Source organism: Cynocephalus volans, chromosome 3 (genome assembly GCF_027409185.1).
Source record: "Cynocephalus volans isolate mCynVol1 chromosome 3, mCynVol1.pri, whole genome shotgun sequence".
Classification (NCBI taxonomy): Eukaryota; Metazoa; Chordata; class Mammalia; order Dermoptera; family Cynocephalidae; genus Cynocephalus; species Cynocephalus volans.
The window spans coordinates 57,424,141-57,444,779 of record NC_084462.1 but is presented as its reverse complement, the minus strand read 5'-3'; the positions used below and the strand labels follow the sequence as shown (position 1 = coordinate 57,444,779).

Sequence of the window (20,639 nt, the reverse complement as noted above, 5' to 3'; positions counted from 1 at the left end):
AGTTACTGCCCATATGAAGCTGACAATCTACTAGAAGTAGACAGACGGACACAAACAGATTCATAATATGTCAGACAGCCATATAGCCTTTTAAATTAGGGTTCCTCATCTGAATTCAGAAACTGGAGTGAACAAACCATTCTCAATTCTGAAACAAGTGAGAGAGCAAGCCATTAGAATATGAGGGAGAAGAGGTTTTAGGTAGAGGGGGGAGCAAATAGGCCCTGAAGCAGTAGTAGGAGACGGGGGAGTGAAGCGGATAACAGAAGGCCACTGCAAGGACTCTGACTTATATTCTGAGACAGAAGACTACAGGAGGATTTGGGATAGCGGAGTGATGTGCTCTGACTTATATTTTAAAAGGATCACTCCCCTCCACCTATATATCTCAACAGTCTATCATTAGGAAGAATTATAAGAGATCTGCTTTCCTCCTGAATGTTTCCAAATTTTCTAAACTGAGCATATATTATTTTTTAAATGAGAGAAAAAACAATCTCCCAAACCCTTAGACTCAGCTCAAGTTCCACCTCTGTCTCAAAGCCCCTGTACCAATGCTAGCCAATGCTATATCCCATGCCCCAGCCAGCAGGACCACCAGGGTGGGCCCAGAGCCAGCAATGAGGCAGCTCAGCAACACTCACCTGCACCAACTGACAGGCATGAAAGTTCCCTTTGCTGCCCTCACTTCTCTCCTGCCATACAGGAGTGTGTCCCTTCAGATGCTCTTGCCCCCAAGTCCCTGCCTGGGTCTCAGTCTTTCTCTCAGTTGACTTAATTAATTCCTGGTAATTAAAGCTACTGCTTGGCGATGAACTACGAAGAGTATGACCTCTTCCAGGGGGTGTAAATATTTTAGAAGAGGACTCTAAGATGGAAATGCAAAAGTCTTAGATTCAGAGGAATGGAACTATAGTGGTAGAATGACAGACACTGGGGTTCATACTTTGTGGACAGGGAGCTACCTTCTCCTAAAGGGTATAGGCACTTAGGTAATGAAAGATGAGATTACATCTTTGAAACCACCTCTCTCCTCCCAAATGGCCATTCAATCCATTTTGAGTGCTAGCGAATGTTCCCAAAGGTAACCCCAGCCATCTCAGAGGTGACCTGTGTGAGAGTAACCACCAGCCTCAGAAAGAAAAGCCCCCTTAATACACTTCTGGTCTGGAAGCAAATTGTTCTCTTAATTGCTTTCAGTGGGGGAACTCCTTGAGGACAAAGTTCACATCATATGATTATTTCACGTTCCACAGAGCACCCAACTCTGCGTTGGGCCCAGGGTAGGCCTTTTTCACAAGCAACTGTACATTACTGATCAACGATAGGCTGGTTGCAAAGAAGCTCCACAGGATTTTAAGTACAAGTAACCATCCTAATTAAGAATAACGGTAGTATTAATCACACATCTAATATTTTTAAGGGCCTGAAGATTTATAGCCTTAATGAAGTATTAGACAGTGAAGCAGTTTTAACAACCTCAGCGAGTTCATTTCAGGTTTGGAGAGTCTAGCAAGGCAAAGGCAGAGAGCAGCCCTTCCCCTGACTACAGCCCCAGCTGGGCCAAGACCAGAAGAATCTGAACAGCTGCTCAGTGACCACCCCTGGGCTCCCTTCTCCTCTGAAAATGCCAAAGCTCAGCCTCAAATGTGTTTTCAGGCCCTGGAATAGCTATGAGATGGCCTGAAGTTACAATGGACATCTACTTTCAAAGCCTCTCCCTACGGTCTCACTCTGTCCTTCAGCTTGCTAAAGGAACACTTTCAACTTCAGGAACTGAATTGGCAGAAAGGAGTAGAATGCTATAAACTGCAGCAAACCAGAGGAATAAAAGTAGAGCCAGAGCCCACTCTACTGGCTCATGTTCAGCTCCAGCTTGCCAAGGCAGTGTGGGTAAAATGTTCCTACATCCAAAGACTGCATATGAGAAAGGAGCAGCCCCTCACCACACACCAGGATGGGCTGAGCCCCCAAAAGGAGGGAAATCCCAGGAATGCATTTGAAGCTTACACATGGGAACCCTTTCTCTTCACAGTTCCTTGGCCTCCAGGTTGTAACACCAAGGCCTCTAGCATCCCCCATGCCAATGTGCAGGTGACTGAGCCCAGTGGACCACAGAGGGAGGCCCTGGGACACACCAGAAAAAGAGTGATTTCTTTAGAAGCATTCCTAAAGAAAACACCCAATAAATGAAGCTAGAAGCCAAGTCATATTCACTCTACTCACCAGCTCCTCCAAGGTGAGTGCAGCCCTGGCTCTCTGAACTCAGGGACTATCTCAGTCAGAGGTGCTAGCCTAAATCACCTGTCAGGGAGAGCTGCCTATCTAACAAAGGCATCGTCTCCTGAGAGTGAGTGAGGAAGCGCAGCCAACTCCAACATTATATCTGTTCTACAGGGACCTAGTTCTGGGCAGTTTTGAGTTTTTGCTTTAGGGCATTTAATGTTTGCCCTCAAAATGAAAACAAATTTACCAGTAGTTTGTTTTTATAAAGATACTATACAAGCCTGTATAGAATTCAAATGATAGGAAGAAAATATAAAGAATAAAGTAAAAACCACCCAATCCCACCACTCAGAGGTAAAGAAATCTTATGGTAAATTCTGTCCTACAGAGTGGAAGCAAGTCTATTCTAAATTGAACCTGGGGTGTAGGTCTTGGATTCTGTGGAAAACCCTGTGGATTTTTTTTTTTTTTTTTTTGCAAGAGACCCATAATGCCACCTCAGGATTAATCAAAAAAGCTTCCGTTTTAAAACAAATGAAAAATTAAAAATAAATTTAAAATTTTTTTTTAAGTTTCAGAATCTCTGAAGGGGCACCAATTATCCTGGAGCTCTCAAAAACAGACATAAGTTAAAGTCACACAGACCCCCAGCCCACACACATACTGATTCGAAACCAGGAGGTCATCTGTTCAGCAGACATACTCCTTTCCTTCACTTGACACATTGTGGCAGTCTTTCCACAATCAGTCACACATACAGACATCATCATCCTTTTCATCTCCTGGAGTTTGTTAGTGAAAGGAAGGGGGCCACCATTACCTCTTGATACAACACCTTCAGAATCTGAAATAGAGAAAGTAAGTCACACAATGAGCAGAGGACAGCCCATAAATGCTGACAGCTTTGAGAAATGACTCTGTGGTGACACCAAACTCAAAAGGTATTCATTAACTTTTCTTTGAGCCATAAAAAGGATCAGATGTGTCATTTCAATACACACTTACATATACTTCCCTGATGTCAAATAAAAGCAAATGGTTGGCTGAAGGAGCACTCTGATCCTCTGAGCATTTCTCAAAAGTAATTAGCTAATGGATATAACATCAAACATCCCTAGAGAGGGGGGAGGGCCAGATGCACACAAATGGAAACATACAGATTTTGGGTACATGCAACTGCCCTACCTCACAAATGCTGACATTCAGAACTTTCTCCTATTCAGGATGTCCCTATTTTTGTAAGAAAAGAAAAAGTTAAAACAAACTTACATATCAAGATAGGGATGGAGATAAAGGTCTAACATAAATACCAAAATATTAAAATGTTAACAGTAGCTCTAGGTTGTAAGATTTATCAGTGAGTTTTATTTCCATTGTATGTCTATCTGTATTTCCTAAATTTTCTACATGAATATGTATTTCTTATGTAATTATATTTAGAGTTTTAAAAGAAAAATAACCCACAATCTAGGTTAGTCTATTTGAATTTTATTTTTCACTGTAGAAAAATACAGATTCAAAGCTCTAGAAGGTACACTACTCTTTCCAGTCTTGCAGGAGCAGAAAGAAGTGTAGGACAAAGCTCAAACCTCATGAAGATTCCAATTCAATATGACCAGGCTGAGTTGAGGGCAAAAATTATTACTGTCTTTTCTGTCTCCAATGTGTAGGGAGGGTGAAGATTCTAAACTAGTCTCTCCCTCAAGTGCACCAAAAAGTCCTCTACCTGCTCCAAGGGTTCATAGACCTCTGCTTCCAGAACAACTTCCAATGCATCTGTCCACAACCACTGCTTAGCCACAAATAACCCGCATCGCTTAGAATCTGCATACCTTCTCCATTAACCATATTTTGGGGAATCCCCTTTTCCTGATATTTCTAAAAAAGTTACTCCTTTTCTTTCTCAAGTTTCACAAACACAGGATCCCACCCAAACGATACAGAATCATTCATTCCATCAATTAATAATCATTGTTGACTATACTGAATAATGCTTGAGGAAAGATTATGCTAACAGAAACAGTTCGTTTCATGCAGCCTGAGAAAAACAAACAGGGATTGAGGAGCAAGAGTTTGTTAGTATGTCCCAGCTCTGTCCAGAAAGGGAGGGTGGGAGGGGGCAACGGCCGGAGGACAGTAACATCTGTCATTCGGCAGTTTCATTTCTCATGGTCAGTTGATAGCCTAAGTTTATTCATCAATCTCTTCCAAGTTTGGTTAGTGAGTCAGTCTCCCTGGACCCAATCAACACCAAGTGCTCTGCAAAACTGAATTTCTGGTCTAGGAAGCTGAGAACCAAAACAGTGATCCCGCTGAAGTAAAGCCACCCCCAGAAAGACATGTGTGTCCACTTTCTAACTACAACACCCGTCGTGGTATGTATATGATGTGTCTAGTACTCTCTGGTAGTACTCTCTGGCTTACAGAATAAAATCCAAATTCCCTGACCAGCTTTTCACTACCTCAACTCCATTATTGGCCCCAGACAATGGGGCCTCTCATGGCTCCATGATTTCACACTTATGGCTCTCTCTACCTGGAATGTCCTTATTTGTCTGCAAAACTCCTATGCTTCCTCCAAAGCCCAGTTCAAAAGTCACTTCCTCCCTGAAGCCTCCCTTACTTCCCCAAGCATTTAGTCCTTACTGCTTCCCACAGCTTTTTAACCACTTTAATGCAGAGCTGCATTAGAGGATTTAAGTACATAGTAGCTCATCCTTTAAAATATCTGACCTCCCCTGGATACTCAGAGCTCCAGGAAGGAACTCACTTTGTATTCACAAGTTCTAACACAGTGTCAGGCATGAAATGGGAGACAATGTTGAATGACTGATCGCATGGAACATAACATTAAGTTATTAAGAGAAAAAGGGAGGGAAACGTAATCACACAAAGTTCAATAATTAAATTATCTATATATTTAATCTCATCCAAAATGGCCACAATGTGGCTGAGAGGCAGCAGGGATATTCTTAAAATTTAAATAATTATAGCAAATAACATTTGAACTAAGTGCTAAACTGTTTACATGGCTTAATTTGATCTGCACAACAATCCTATCAAACAGGTAATTTTATTTGAATTTAAGATGAAGAGGTTTAAGATCAAGATCACTCAGTTTGCAAGCGGCAGAAGCAAAATGCAAACTTCAGTAGTCTGGTTCCTGGGTTTGAATCCAGACTACGTTACAAATGTGACTTTGGATAAGTCATATACTCTCTCTGGGCTTGTATCCTTGTAAACTGGGTATGATAATCTCTTTCTCTTAGGGTGTAGAGAAAATTAAGTTAAATATAATAATATATTCAAAAGTCTTTAAAATTGGTCCTCCCACCTGGCAGGCACTGCATAAATGCTAATTTATTTTCCCTTTCCTTCCCCAAAGCTGGGCAAAGCAGACTCGCAGACAGATGGGATCTCCCCAGACTGCTTGAGGCCTTTCTAACAGATCAGGTAGTTAGGCCATTCAACACAGAAAGCATTGCCTTACCTGCTTATCTCAAAGTCCATTCCCTGCACAGGGGCCAGAGACCTTTTAAAATGTAAATGTCATCATGTCACTCCCTTAAACCCTTAAAATGTTCCTAATTACACTGGAGATACAATCCAAACTAAGGAGGAAAGACATTCTGCCCCCAAGGCCCCAGAGATTTGGCTGGGCCTACCTCTCCACAGACTCACCTCCACTCTCCCTTGCCCCTTCCAGTCCCACAGGCCTCTTTCACGTCCTTCAACTTGCCAAGCTCTGCATTGCCCCACACATGGTTAACTCAACCCTCTTTCAGGTCTTGGCCTACATGTCACTTGCTCGGAGAAGCCTTCCCTGAACCCCCAACTCAAGTCAATATCTCTTACCCTTCACTTCATCTTTCTTTCCTGTACTGACCACAGTTTGAAATTATTAGTTGACCACTTCACTCAAAGTTTTATTGGAAAGATACCTTCTTAGGAAGCCTTCCCAGGCCACCGTCATGTAAATTCAACCCTCACCCCTTATATCTCTGACTCTCCTTCCCTGTTTTCTTTTTCTCTTTAGCAGTTAGCACTTTTTAACAGACTATATTTTTATTATATATTTTATTTATAATGTCTTCCCCCCCACCCTCCACTAGAATGAAAGCTCCACAAAGGCAGTTATTTTTGCTTGCTTTGTTCACTGCATCTAGAACAATGCCTGGCACATATTTGTGGACAAATATTTGCTGTTGAATATATTTTCATGATTTACTACTGGACTTTCCCCATAGGATAAGAGCTCCACAAACTTAAAGCGCGGTGTCTTTCTGGTCTATCACTGTACTCCCAACACCTAGCTCAGTGCTGGGCACATAATAAGTGCTCAGTAAAAATTTACTGAATTAATCAAGCAACAACCAGTGGAAAAATTGGAAAATACGCGCACTAGCACCCACTTCCTCCTCTCTTTCACCATGCAATGGTACCTGTGAGGTTGAGGAACAGATCCCTGAAATGCCGCCAAGCACCCACCAGGCCAGCATCTGTCTGTCCACATCCTCTGTGCTCAGCTTCACTGGACACCCAACAGAAACACCCTACAGAGCCTTCACGAACGCAGGGCTGAACGCAGGTGGGCAAACCCTAGACCAAATACCATCTTTCCCCCCCCGAGTCCTTCTCCTATTGCCAGCCATATTCTAAGCTAGTCCTGAAGGCCAAACCTGCTTCCCTGGGTGGGCCTGTGGATTTATTCCAATCCAGGACTTTTAATGCCACCTCTGGCCTACTCAAAAAATGGTTAAAAATCCCTGAACAGCTCCAGTAATCCTGCAGTTCTCAGGAACGGGCATACCTAAGGACCCCTCCCCCTCACAAAAGCTGATCCAAGGCCAGGAGGCCATCTGTCCAGCAGACACTCCCCTGTCCTCCCTCTGGTCACATAGAGCCTTCTCCGCCCCCCCCGCCCCATGTTGGCAGGAAGAGCCCCTGCAGAGAGACAATCTCCACCCTGATCAACAGGCCTGGTCACCCCCTGACGACCCCAAGTCTGGAGCAGAAATACCTGTGTGCTCCGAGAGAAACCTTCTCCAGGATCAAAACTTGGGCGTAGGGAGGGGAGTGGGGGACTGAGGGGCGGCCAAAGAGGGTCGATCCCCGAAGTGTCTGCCCAATGACGGCGCCAGCTCTTCGGGCGGCGGAGACGGTCAGGCTGACAGGGCGTCACAGCAGGGGAAAGTGGCACCGTTATCCGTGCCCGGGCAGGGGGGCCGCGGGCTGTTGCCGAGGGCGGCCGCCTGTCCCGCGCGGGGAGGACAGCAGTGTGCCCGGCCGCCCGGCCCGGGAGCGGCGGGTCGCGGCGGCGGAAGGGGTCAGTGGCCCGTCGGCCGGGGGTGGGGTGGCGGCCGGGGCCCGCCAGGCGGCGGTCGGGGGAAGTGGCTGCCGCCTCGGGCGGCGGGCAGGGTCCGCCAGGCTGCAGGGCCGGGCCTCAGCGCCGGCGCGGGCTCTGTCCCGGCTCCGCTCAGCCCCGGCCTGGGCTGCGGCGGCCCGGGCGGCGGCCCCGGCCCACAGGCCCCGCCCGGCTCGGCCCGCGGGGGGCGCCTACCTGGCGGTGGCGGCGACTGCAGGCCCCGGGCTCGGCCGCGCGCGTCCCCAGCGCCGGCTGCGGGAGCCACAACATGGCGACGGTGGTGGCGGGCGGGGCTGCGGCTCCGGGGGCGGAGCGGGGGCGGGAGCCGGCCTGGCGGCGGGACCTGGCTGGGGCCGCGGCGGGGGGGGCAGGCGGAAGGCGACTCGGACCTGGGCACCGGCCCAGGGCGGTGTGCTGAGGGGCTGCCCCGCTGACGGCGACGACGACGGCGGCGGCGGCGGCGGGGTGGGGCGGGGCGGGGACGGCGCCGCTCAGGGCTGGACCCCCGACCCCGCCGGCCCCCTCAGGCCCGCCCGGCACCCAAAGCAGTCGGCCTGGCGGCCGCTCCCCACAACCTGGGCTTCTCGTCCTCGGATGCGCCTCCAGCGTAGGGGCCTTCGGTAGGGGTCGGGGCCGTCCGCTAGGGGGACACGATCTGCCTACGAGGCTGTACCCCTCAGCGGTCGGCCAGCGCCTCGGGAGCCTCTCCACTTAGATCTGCACGTAGTGGGGCCTAGTACAGGCTAAGTGAAAGGAAGCAGGGGTGGTGTGGGCCTGGCACTCAGGTGCGCCCTAAATGTTTGGTCATTGCTGGATATGAGGACATTCACTCAGGCCTGGAGGTACAGGGCACTCTGACGTGTTGCCTCTGGAGTAATAAAAGGGACTCGCCGCCAACGGAGTTGGAGGACTGGCAATCGGTGCTTCGCAGGGGTAGACTGAGAGATTTCTTATGGTTACTGGCGAAGCTATGACTATGCAGGGTGAGAACTCGGAGAGGCACGCGGAAGGCCAGGAGGGTGACCCGCAGGACCTTCCAAGAACTCGGAGTCCCTGGAAATGGGGTCTGTAGCATTAAGGTCCGGGTGTGGGAACACGGAGGCGTTGGTGATCGGCAGTGAGCACCCACTGCCAACTCTGGAGAAATTCCTTTTGAAGAACCAAGAAAGGGGTGCCTGTTTGCAAGAGGGCTGGAACTAGCATTCAGCTGGGGCTTGCTGTGCACCAGGCACTGAGCTGAGTTGAACACTTGGGTAAGGAGTGTGTTGGTATCCAAGCAGTGAAGGCAGTGAAAGGTGGTGATTCTTTCCAGAATTTTGGCAGTGAGAGGAAAAGTAGGCCTGTAGCTCAAAGGGTAGTAAGAGTGAAAGAGAGAGGTGTTTTTGTTTTTGTTTTTTCCCAATTTGAGGAGGAAACCTCAAACAGAGGAGCTAAGGTGGGGAAATGAGAGATAAGAGATAAGATAATTAATGGTGCAAGATCCCAGAAAAAGAAAAGGAGAGGAGGAGTGGGGGGGTGGGGGGAGAAGTCAGAGAAGAGGCTCACCTCTTCCTACAAGATTTATATCACCATGCTGTAACCAACTGAGTAACCAGCCAGGCCCTCTTCCTATAAGATTTAAAGGATGCATAAAAATAGAAATATTTTGAGGTAAGAAGGCATGCATGTTTCCATGAATCAGCTGCCTGGATGACGCCCAAAGTCCTCCATAGGCCAGCTGGGGTCACTATCTTTTAAAATTTAAGTACAATTGGCTCAAACCCCTATACCACTTAACATGGGAAACCCAGCAATACCTGCCAAATTCATACATGCTATGAATTTCTCCTAATTATCTCTGGCCCCAATATCTTGTTTTCAAGAAATACTCTCTTGTGCTTTTTCAGTAAATTTGTCACCATACTCTGTATACACCCCATCTATATTCTCCCAAAATACCGCACCATATGTGTAAACAAGCAAAATGCCCAATGTTATGTGATTGTTAAATAAACTGGAATTCATTTGTAGCTGTTAAAAATCATGTTTAAGAAAAAGATTTAATGATGTTGAAATACTTTTAATTAAAAAGTACATTATAAGGTGATATAACAACAGGTTGTAAAATATAAATTACATAAATATATATCATGCATAGATTTTAAAATGGGACTTCTGTTTTTTCTGTGACTTCTGTATTTTCTTATTTTTACATTTTCCTAGTTTTGCATTTATATTTCTCTTGGAAGCAAGGGAAATTTTTTAAAACGATTTTTAAAGTTTTTAAGAGAGGTATTTTTTAAAAGATATTCATGGAGTTCAAAAGAAAAAGATATTAGGAACCAGGAAAGGAAGGAATTCAGAAATGGATCTTTGAAGTGTGGGTGGAACTTAGCAAACAGAGATGGGTTAGGTGAGGAGACTGTCCCAGGCAGAGGAACAGTATAATCAGGGACCCAGAGAAATGGATGGAAAGTTCAGGGAACACCCAAGAAGTCCATTTGGGTGGAACACAGGATTCCTGTAGAAGAGTAGGGGAATCAGTCTATTAAGGTAAGTTAGGGCTATACCAAAAATGGTCCTGAATGCCATGCTGAACCCTTTGTACTTTGCAGGTCAGGAAGAACACTGGAGTTTGAACTATGCTGGTGATAAATTCTGAAATAAATCTTCCTATAACCTCTTCCCCAGTGAGGTTGTAGGTCTCAGCCTTTCAGTCGTAATATATTTGATTGACTGAGAGCAATGAGATAGGGGCAACAGTCTTTGCACGCCAGCTGTTTACAGACTGAGAACTTGGCCTTGCTTCTCTGGCTATTAATTACTACAGTTTTTATTCACTAGGCAGCAGAGTTTCAGGGAAAGGGAAATTAGCAAAGAGTGAAAATGAAAGGAAGAGGAAATGTTCACCTTAAACCAGTGCTTTGAAAACTTTTTTGACTGTGATCATCCGTAAGAAATATATACTACTTCTCAACCTAGAACATATACATGCATATACACACACATGCCTCTAAGACAAAAGTTTTATGCAATGAATGCTGGTATTTTCAACATTATTATTCTTATTTCTTTTTAAATTCTGATCAGGACCCACTACATTGATTCTGTGACCCACTTTTGGGTCACAATGTGCCTTAAAAAAGGTTGAAAAGAGGTTAGACTATTCCCCACTACGTATACAGTTTTCATTTTGAATAGCCATATAGCCCTTTGACCTTAAACTTGCCATGTTTACATGTCCCAGAAATCAACAAGACAGACAAAACTCTCCCAGGATGCTGTGTGGGAGGGCAGAGAGGGGTTGGCAGGAGCCATGTTTGGGTTCCTGTTCCCTTCTCAGTAAATATTTCCTAATATCAATATTTCTCAGGGGCTATAAATATTTTCTTTGCCCAGCTTGAGATTCAGATTAAACTTCATAATACCTGCAAACCAGAGACCACTTTTTATTTGAATGAACAGAATCATGGACTAAAATAAAAGGAAAAATAATGTCTCTTGGTTATAATAGTTACCTTAATTTTGACAATATGCAGAAGCTATCTTATCCAACAATGTTAGAGTTTTACAGGGACAGTATCATCCCTTTCTTAAAAGTTTGAAACCAATAAAAAGGTAAAAACATCAACTTTATTACCAATAAAGCCGAACTGAAAAATGTGGCTTGGAATAAAGATCTACCCACCCATCTACCCCTCCCCAGCCCCTGCTGCCCAAACAAATTGGATCAGGCCCAAGAGTTGGTCAATTAATTGGAAAAGTATATTTAAGCAATAAATTATAAAAAATAGCTGATACTCACCCTAATATTTCATTTTAACTTAAAAACTATAAGGAACACCCCCTTGCCAATCTTCAGATGTGGGACCAAACCTTTTCTGATTATCGTTCTTGAGCTATCTTTCTTATATAGATCATATTCATAGTGCATTTTTCTATGCTTTCTAATTTCTTTAAAGTTGACTGAGGCTTAAAACCTTTTGCAAAGCAATATAAGTAGAGACTTCTTTCAAAAAATCTTTTGTAATTATCTCACTCACATGTGGCTTAACAGTAATTTTTTTTTTTTTTTTTTAAAGACTGGTAAAGGGATCTTAACCCTTAACTTGGTGTTATCAGCACCATGCTCTCCCAAGTGAGCCATGGGCCAGCCCTTAACAGTAATTTTTAACTGGTCTTTAGCTAATATTTCCAAAGCGTTCAACTGACATGCCCTAGAAACAACTTTTTCTTTTCATGCTTATGTTTCATCACTTTATGTATTTTAATTAATTACACTCTGGCATACAGCTGCAATAAACAGATTTAGTACCAAACACAACAGACTCTTGTTAGGCATCTAACTCAACTGGTAGGAAGAAATGTGTAGGTATTCCAGAGAGTAACTCACTAATCCAAATTCAGCAGGCCATGGGCAGTAGTGATATGTTTATTTGGAGGGAATGGATGGTGTTGATTCCAGAGATCCATTAGAAGGAGAGCAATTAATGCTCATAAACTAATATGACCCACTGTATATGCATGTATCTTAACATTCTTCTTCCATCATTTATCCATTTAATAAATGTTTATTGATATTCAGGAGTCGCAGGCACTATGCTAGGCCCTAAAGAAGCATAACTCACTGAAGAGAGGGAAATTGCTATGTAAAAAAGGTGAAGAGGCTGGATGAAGATGGAGGAACGTTGGAAAGCAAATCCCTTTACCTTCTCTCTTTCCCATTCCCTCAAAATCACTGTTCTTGCAGTCCCATTTATCTAAAAAACAGGCTTAGGATTGGTATGGCTACCAAAGAAGTTCAAACGGTAAGACTAAGATGACCTACTACATTAACAAGATACCTTAGGTATTTTCCAATGCTAATGAAATGATGCAATTGGTACATTCAGAGAAATCTGTGGCAGTGTAAATTGATATAATCCTTTCAAAAAGCAATTTGACAATACTCTGAAGAGCCTTAATAGAGATGTAACTCCCTTTTGACTCATCAGTACCACTCCTAGAAACTTTTCTTTGAGAAATAATCCTGCCCAGAAGAGAAAGGCTACTTGCACAACAAAATGTACTTTAATATTATTTGTGATAGTGAAAATGTGGAAACTTAATGAATGGTCATTGATGGTATGCAACATTGTGTAACAACATTGAGTACACAGACAAGGGGGTAACATAGAAAACACTTGATTATATACCAAATGAAAAATGATACAATTTGCTGGAGCATACTAAGAATTACTGAATTGTACACTTTAAAAGGGTGAATTTTGTGAGTTATATCTCAATTTTCTTAAAAAGATACACTTGCGTATTTTTGCTTTTCTATCAACCAAGATCAGTAGGAAACAGATGGACCACTCAAAATGTACAACTGAGGAGAGTTAATGAAGGTACAAAGTACAAAGTTATGGGAAGTGCTGAGGAAAACCAGCAAGGGATAGTGAAGCACTCCTGGCTAGCATCTGCTGGGAAGCAATGACCAACCACTGGCCTGAAGGGGCACAAAGCTGAAACAGCTACCACTGCTCATGTAGCTTTAGCAAAGGGAGAGCCAACAGGAGCTTAGAGCAACACAGCCCTACCTCTCTTTCTTTCTCTCAGATCTCCTGTGGTCCCTCTGACTGGCTGAACGCAAGAACAAGTGAGCCCAGATGATGCTGCCCTTCAAGATCAGCCTCTGGAAGTAAAGAAGAGAATAGAGAAGGGTGAGAGTCATGAGGTGCAAAGGCAGAAAATTTAGCAAGTATGTGATCATCTAACAATGTGAAAACTGTCTAAGCATGTAGCCAAAGACTATAAGGGAATCTGGAAAACCAAGATTTCTAGAGATAAAAAGCAGAGGTAGTAAGAGAGCAGGTAGAACAGGTAGAGGGGGCAGGAAAGATTAACTCATGCTGAGAGGAGGCTAAGGGCCAGAAGTGGAACCATGTTATTGTTTGATTAAATATTGAGCTGGAGTCTGCGCTAGGGAAGGAATTAATAGGAAACGTATATGAGTTAAATTGGACTGGAGCATTACAAATTCTTCCCCTATTGGCTATTAGCCTATATTTCTCCTTGCTAGCTAAACTTTATGTATTCAGCAAATAATTATTTAGTATCTATCATGTGCCAAAAACTGTTAGGCCCTGGGGATTTAGAAGGGAAAAAAATTAACCTCCTTGATTTTATGGAGTTTACGTCCTGGTGGGGGGAGACAGACAATAGATACGTAAATATGTCAAGTCATGATAGGTGCTATAAAGAAAATAACAGGAAAGTAGGAAAATAAAATTCTGCCCATGCTACCTCTTAAAAACCTCTTGATTTAGACCACACATGTCCACACACACATGAGTAAATTTACTCAGAGCTCCTGAGTAAATTAGGCCCTCAACCTCTCTCACCTGGTCTAAGATCGTAATATCCTAATAGATCTTCCTGCCTCTAGCATCCTCCAACTAGTCCTCCACTCTGCTGTGATAATCTTCCTGAACTGAATCATGTCAGTACCCTGCTTAAAACCCTCCAATGCTCTTAGCTGCCTATACGGTGAAAATAACATCTAACATGCTTATCATGGTTCCTTTGGTTTTATTTTTTTTTAGTTTTTGTTCCTCTGGTGAACATGGTCCCTTTCTTCTCTTCTGGATCCATTGTCTGCCTCTTCCTCTCTCATTCTCCTTTTTACTTGTACTAATGGCTGTAGTTTACTGGCCATGCCACACTGTCTCTAATTTCTGTATCTTTGCTCAGGCTGTTCTTTCCACTTGGAATGCCCTCTTACACCCTCTGCTTCCTCCCAAATTTGGCAATCCTCTACATATCTTCTGAACCCATCAACTGTTACCTCTTTGGTCAAGCTTCCCTGATCTTTCCAGGGATGAGAGTATCTTCCAGTTCCTTCCTTTGTGTTATTAGTATATTTTATAGGTTCCTCTGAATGTGTTTATCATACTATATAATCTTATTTCTTAGACATAAGCTATAAAAGGTTGAATTAAATATAACCCACGGGTCAGGACAGTGTATTCATTGGTCCATGTGTGGCCCTCTTTTGTTACTTATCACACACCCTAAAAACTAGAATTGACAACTTATACATATCCACCCCCCACCCCATGCTTAATCTTATGTTTATCATTTTCTTGCTCTTAAAAATATCCTTAATTTAAAAACTTTATTAAAAGTAAAAAAATATATAAATTTGACCTAGCTTTATAAAAATTTAAAGTTAAAATTTCTTGCTTTTAAAAAAATTGAGATTGAATGTGCTTTTTTATATTTATTAGCTATATATATTTCTTCTTTTGTGATATATCTATTCATATCTTTTTTGCCTGTTTTTCTACTGGTTGTTTGTTCCTTTCTCATTAATTTTCAGGATTTCTTTAATAATCCTTTGCCATTTTTTCCTAGAATTCAGGTACATAGATGAAGTTTTTTAATATTAAAAAATAAACATGCATACTTACTCCTAAAACATATATTGTTAATTTAACTGGAATTTTTTGTTTTCTTTACTAAAGGGATATCATTCCTTATGTAACATCCTGGGACTTCTTTTTCACTTTTTGTGTTACATTGCTAAGATTCCTCTCACGTTGCATGTAGCTACGTTTATTTATTTTGGCTGCTGTAAGCTATTCCAATGTGTGACTGCTATGGAGTGAATGTGTCCCCCAAAAGTTCGTGTGTTGGAAACTTGATCCCCATTGTAACACTTTTAAGAGGTGGGAAATCCAATTATGGCATTTGAAAGGTGGAGCCTTTAAGAGATGATTGAAGCGTGAAGACTGTCCCTTCATGAATGCATTAATCCATTCGTGCAGTAATGGGTTAATAGTTTAATAGGTTATCATGGATGTAGACTGGTGGCTTTACAAGGAGAACATGTGAAAGAACTCTTGCCATTCTTGCCATGTGATACCATGTGTTGCCATGGGACCCACCCAGAAGGCAGCCTTCACTAGACATGGCCCCCAGACTGTGTATGTCCCAGCTTCCAAAACTGTAAGAAATAAATTTCATTTCTTTATAAATTACCCAGTTTCAGGTATTCCAGTATAAGCAACAGAAAACAGATTAATATAGTGAGTATGCTAACATTAATTTGTCCCATGCAACAGTTGCTCTTGGTGCCCTGTATTCTTCCCCTTGGCCCACCTGTGATTTCAGCTGAATATGTGGTGAGTTTCATGGGAGTTCCCACTTACTGACAGTTCCCTCTGCAAGTTCTAGGACTTGGGCCTCTCCAATTTCAGCTTCAGACCCCTCCCAGAAGCCACAAGGGCCTACTCAGCCTCTCATAGGCACAGCCCAAAAATAAAGAGAGTTAACATAACCCTCAACCAATGAGGGATGCGAGCAGAGGGATAAATGTCCCAGCCTCCCATCCTTCAGGTGGGCAACTCTGGGAGGCATTTTGTGCATTTTTCAGAGGTCTCTATGGAATCACGCCCCCAGGCTGGCTTTTCCTCGTGCCCTGCCTCACCTCTCTTCCATACCTGCTGTCCACACACAGCACTTCTCAAATATACAAATTGCACCCAGATCCTTGTCTCAGGCTCTGCTTTTAAGGAAAACTAATACATCTAATTTCCTGATAACAAACATTTGGGTTGTTGCAGGTTTCTGCTATTGCAAAAGTGCTACTAAGAGTATACATTGTAAAACCCACTGATGCACAAGTGTGAGAATTTCTCTTGCATATTTATATAGAGTAGAATTGCTGGATCAAAAGTTATGTGAATGTTCACCTTTACAAGATAATTCCTCTGTTTGTCAGAGTATTTGGGTTTTCTAAAACAATTTACAGTTCCACTGACACTGTATATAAGATCCGATTGACCTACATTCTCTCTAACACTTGGTACAGTATTGTCAGATTTCTTAATTTTTGCCACTCAGTTAAGTATCAGACGGAATTTCATTGTGGTTTTGACTTGTACTTCTCTGATGATTAATGAGGTTGGGCATGTCCTCATATATATATTGACCATCAGTGTTTCATCTTCTGGAAAATGTCTATTCATAGCTTTTATCTGTTTTTCTATTGGTTGATTGTCCTTTCCTCATTAATTTTACAATATTTTTGATAGTTATGGGTTTTTCCCTTGCAACTCAGGTGTTCAGAATTGAAATAATCATAATATTCCTGTGATAAGATTTTTTTTTTCTGGTTACAAAAGTAATGCATGCATGTTGTAAAAGACATGTAAAAAGTACAGACATGTTTAACTTGAAAGGAAAGTCTTTTTTACACTCAGCTGTATCCAACCTGCAAACAGTAATAACTCTCATGGACAGTTATTCATTCCATGTTTTGGGGGTATTTGTGTTTAAATCTCTCTCCCAAATTAGATCGATAGTTTCTCAAGGGTAAGGACTGTGTTGTATTCATCTTTGTATTCTCAGCCCTAGGCATGGTGCCTGGCTCAGATCAGGAATGTAATACATTATTATTGAATGGACTGCTCAAAGATGGGTTATAACAGAAGTTCTGGTTACGAGACTTCAGTTTAACTGGGGCAGAGGATTCAAGCAGGAGAAAAATGGGAGATAGTAGTGGTAAAGTGTGCTGTGGCTTGATTACTGAGTTTCTTGGCCATTGGGACAAAATGTTTGATTTTTATCTTGAAAGCAGTGGGGGAGGTATTTAAGACTTTTTAGGTGGAGGAAAGTTATTTATTTTTGTTTTTACCAGTGACAGAATTAAAACAATGCATTCACTATCCAGGCATCTAATGGCATTGTACAGGATGTAAGGGGGAGGTAAAGGGAGAAAATGAAACTGTAGACAGAAAAATGAATGAATCAAGAAGTTGTTAACTATTTTTGGACACAGATCCTTATGAAAAGCTCATGAAAACTGTGGCTTCTTGCAGAAAAATAGACATAAAACTAACCCCATGTACTTTTCAAGAACCCCTGGATTAGTGGGTTATTCTAAGAGTGAGAGTAAGAACCTGCAGCATGTGTTCATTCATTCAGACAAATTTATTGAGCTCATACTATGTAGGTGCGAGGCACTGTGCTGAGTGCTGGGAACAGATGCCATCCTTATGAGGTGTGGGGCATAGTATGCCGTAGTGATCAGGGGCACCAACTCTGAGCCCAACTCTCTGCCTTCACCCCTACCAGGTGACCTTGGCTAATTTATTAAATCCATCTGTACTCCACAAGTATTTTACAGGGACAATACAATCACCACCCTTATGGGCTGCTGTGAGGATTAAATGAATCCTACATCCCTGTAAAGCACTTAGAATTCAGGACATGCAGTCGAGCCTTGGCAGAGCCTTGAGGCAGAAACCAGAGTGGAATGCAAGAAGAGAAGCAAAAAAAGCAGGAGCTTGATTTCAAGAACTTTGGCTGAAATGAGGGAGGAGAAAGAGGACAGTAGCTAGTAGGGGGAGTGAAGGCAAGGAAGAATTTTAAAGGTTGACAAGGAAGGGTTCGGACCCCCATACTGGCCAGCTGCCAAAACAAAAACAAAAGGCTGACAAGGAGGATGTAGTGGAGTGGGAGAGACTGAAGATACATCCCTGATGATCTGTTCTCTCCTCTAAAGTTGTCCAAATGGCAGGAGGGTAGGGGTCTAGGGCAAAGGTGGAGGGCCTGGCTTTAGCTAGGAAAACACTTCTGCTTGTGAGCTTGTGAGCTGGAGGGGAGGAGTCAAGTGTGGGTGCAGGTGCTGGCTCTGAAGTAACCACAGGCAAGTGGGAAGGAATGTCATGAATGGGGGAAGGGTGGTGAGAGAGGAAAAACTGTGACACACCATTTCAGAGGGGGATAGAGGAAGACAAGAGAGTCAGGTTTTATTCAGGGACAGCAAACTGATAGAAATACTGACCTGCCTGGTTGGGTAACTTCTTCTGGTGGTCATGGGAGCTACAGGAGGAGAAAAATGTAAAAAAAAAAAAAAAAAAAAAAAAAAGAGGTGGGGAGGGTGGTGGTGGTGGGTGCAGAATGTCATGGTGGTGAAGTTGGGAAGAATGGGGACAGACGGGATTACTGGATTGGCCAACCCACTTGTCTTCTCTTTACTGATGTAGTATCTTGAGGACCACTGTAGTGTCAGAGCAGATGACACATGACAGAGAAGAACAGAGATAAAGAACAGTGAGGCAGTAAACCACATGCAATCCAAGAACGCTGAGTCTGAAATTAAAGGGAAAAGTAAGACATTAACCAGAGAGAGCAACAGAGTCAAGTGAGAGATATTCTTCTTTTCTGAAGGTCAGGAAAGCTGTACTTTTTCTTTTTAATTAATTTTTTTTTTTTTTTTTTTTTTTTAGGCAAAGGCAGCTGTTGTAGATGCTGGCAGGAAAGGTAGGAATAGGGCCTGAAAAAAGTCCTTTTGGGTATGATGTCAGCACAATATAGTAATAAACAACTCCTCTGGGCCAGGTATTTTCTATAAGACTATGTTATCCCCAATTTACAGAGGAGGAAACTGAGGTTCAGAGAAGTGAAGTCATCTGCCCAAGGTCACGCTGCTAGTAAAGGCCAGAGCCAGGATTTGAACCCAGTCATATGACTGCAAAATACCAAAGCTTGCCTACCCCTACACCAGAGACAAGCAGAAAAGTTGGCCCTGTGGGGGAGAAAGGATACTTCTGTCAACACAGAGGAATGAAGAAAGGGCTGGAAGGGATGTGTGCATTTATGATTTGTGTTTATCTGTTACTTAGAATTATTCTCCTTCCCGCTTACATATATAAGCAAATGGACTTTTAAAGCTGACATGATTGAGAAAGCCTAACTTTACATAGAAGAAAATTCAAGCCGAAGAACCGAGCTGACCTTTCTGTAGTCAGAGAATGAATTGGATGTGGTCAAGAAAGTTACAGCTGAAGATTCAAGACAATTGTGTGGCCAATTGATTCACCCAGCCCTCTATCCACATAGTTGCTTCATGGAAGAATTAATCCTCCCTTAACTCAAGAGAATAGAGGGCAAAACAGTTTGCACATATTGACAAGTTGTTTATTGCAATTATAAAGATTTTGTGATGTACTTCTCATCTATCAATATTTTCTGATGGGTGACTTCAAAATACCTGCCCAAAGAACACACCTCTTTTATTTTTGCCAAACTCCCACATACAACGAATGAAGAGAAAACCAAAACCAAACCACAGAGCAAAGGGACTGTGCAGTGTCATGGTCAGGTCATGGCCTAGAGCCAGAGACACGAAAACTGAGAGCTGTTGTGAGCAAACTGAGCAAACAGGACCCAAGGTCCAGGACACGGCAGGGGAGGTGGGGTGGGGGCAGACCCTGTCGCCACACAAACATCCCAGCCCCATAGGTCACACCACGGTAGCTGAGAAAATGCCAGAGTTCAAGGGCGTCTAGCAGACCAGGAAGGAACTGAAAAAGCAGCAAAAAGGAAGCCACCACCTGACCCAGCTGGCCAATTAACCCCTACATACACAGCCCACCCACTTCTCAGAAGAATCCTGTTTATCACAGCATACTTTGTATAGAAGTATGATGCAAGTCACATACATAATTTTAAATGATCTAGTACCCATATTTAAAAACATAAAAAGAAACAGGTAAGATTAATTTTAATAATATACTTTATTTAGCTCAATATATCAAAAGTATTCTCATTCCTACTCATAATCAGTATAATCGATAGTTTATATTCTTTTTTTCATACCAAGGTTTTCAAGATCTGGTTTGTATTTATCACTGGCAGCACATCTCAATTTAGACTGGCCGCATTTCAAGTGCTCAGTAGTTACATGTGGCTAGTGGTTATTGTGTTGGACAACGCAAACCTAGAAAACCATACTTAACATTTTAGCATTAGAGTATTTTGCCTATACTTTTTTCTTTTCTCTTTTTTGCTTTTTTCTTTCTTTCAAAACATATTGAATTGGGTAGGGCTGGATTTTGAAGAAAGTGGGAGAAAACTCATATTCTGAGAGTCTTTAGTTTGAAGTTTTGAGTGATTCAGGCACAGATCTCCTAGTCAATTTTCTTTCTATCCCTGAGACATGGCTCTTTTCGTTTTTTGTTTGTTTGTTTTGTTTTAAAGCCCCATGGTGCACAGAATCTTTAGGGAATATAAAAAG

General features: G+C 42.8%; 1 protein-coding gene and 1 long non-coding RNA gene across 9 annotated transcripts in view; one reads left to right on the top strand and one right to left on the bottom strand.

The window, feature by feature from the left end:
- ZNF592 (zinc finger protein 592) overlaps positions 1–7,864 on the bottom strand; it is a 41,633-nt gene extending 33,769 nt beyond the window's left edge. For 2 of the 6 annotated variants that reach the window (XM_063092301.1, XM_063092300.1), the window contains exon 1: positions 7,787–7,864. The gene's annotated coding sequence lies outside the window, so the exon portion shown is untranslated. The other 4 variants (XM_063092303.1, XM_063092305.1, XM_063092304.1 and 1 more) reach the window with 4 other exon arrangements.
- Positions 7,414–19,483, top strand: LOC134374103 (uncharacterized). Of its 3 annotated transcripts, none has more exons than XR_010023013.1 (3): positions 7,414–7,552; positions 13,172–13,275; positions 18,850–19,483. It is a non-coding gene; the product is annotated as an uncharacterized LOC134374103 (long non-coding RNA). The 3 variants fall into 3 exon arrangements; XR_010023014.1 differs by having other exon boundaries at positions 13,172–13,313; XR_010023015.1 differs by lacking the exon at positions 7,414–7,552 and adding an exon at positions 8,066–8,844.
- The last annotated feature ends 1,156 nt before the right edge of the window (positions 19,484–20,639 follow it).